General features: G+C 45.1%; 1 non-coding gene across 1 annotated transcript; it reads right to left on the bottom strand.

Moving 5' to 3' along the window:
* Positions 1 to 73, bottom strand: TRNAK-UUU (transfer RNA lysine (anticodon UUU)). Its single transcript has one exon. It is a non-coding gene; the product is annotated as a tRNA-Lys (tRNA).
* Between the last annotated feature and the right edge of the window lie 679 nt (positions 74 to 752).

Here is a 752-nt window from a genome sequence, read left to right as displayed (position 1 = left end):
CGCCCGAACAGGGACTCGAACCCTGGACCCTTAGGTTAAAAGCCTAATGCTCTACCGACTGAGCTATCCGGGCTTGAAGAGTAACTAGGCGAAGACTCAGAAAACTGCACTTACTATTATTTACTTATTACCTAATTGACCTTCCTTGAGTAAATTAGGAAAGTGAGTCAACAGGTTTCTAAACGTTATACTGCCGCTATGTTCAAAACTCAGCTGCAACTATTACCTCATTATTACTGAAGAGGGTGGACAGGATGACAGGAAGGATGTCGAAAGTATGCAAATTAAATTATACTACAACACAACTTCCTCGCAGTGAGAAGGATTTAGGATTTTTGTGCCCTCTGTAATCCTTTTCTGCGCTACCGCTCACAGGATGGGAAAGGGGTGCACAATAAACTAGCCGCCTCCGGGCGGTAACAATCAAAATTTAGCTTGGGTTGGCGCACATTTTGAACATGGTGTGGATAGTGGGCCAGCCAGAGGCTTAGGGCCCGCGCAGGAATATCCCTGCAAAAAAAAAAAAATATTGAATAGTTGCGTTGAAGGTCATTCTTCCACCTCCCCACGGCCCGCCTGGCGCCTTCAGAATGTCTGGGTGGAGAGACCACGCCTGAGCTGCGTATCCAACGTAGCCTGCAGGAGACTTGCTGCAATAATTACTGTTAAATATAAATGGATATAGTAAAGAATAATATAAGTATATGTACAACACCACTCGTGACGTTATTGGTCCCACGCTATATTGGGTC

The sequence above is a fragment of the Procambarus clarkii genome, chromosome 25 (genome assembly GCF_040958095.1).
Source record: "Procambarus clarkii isolate CNS0578487 chromosome 25, FALCON_Pclarkii_2.0, whole genome shotgun sequence".
NCBI lineage: Eukaryota > Metazoa > Arthropoda > Malacostraca > Decapoda > Cambaridae > Procambarus > Procambarus clarkii.
Note: the sequence above shows the minus strand (reverse complement) of the source record. Positions and strands in the feature narration are given on the sequence as shown.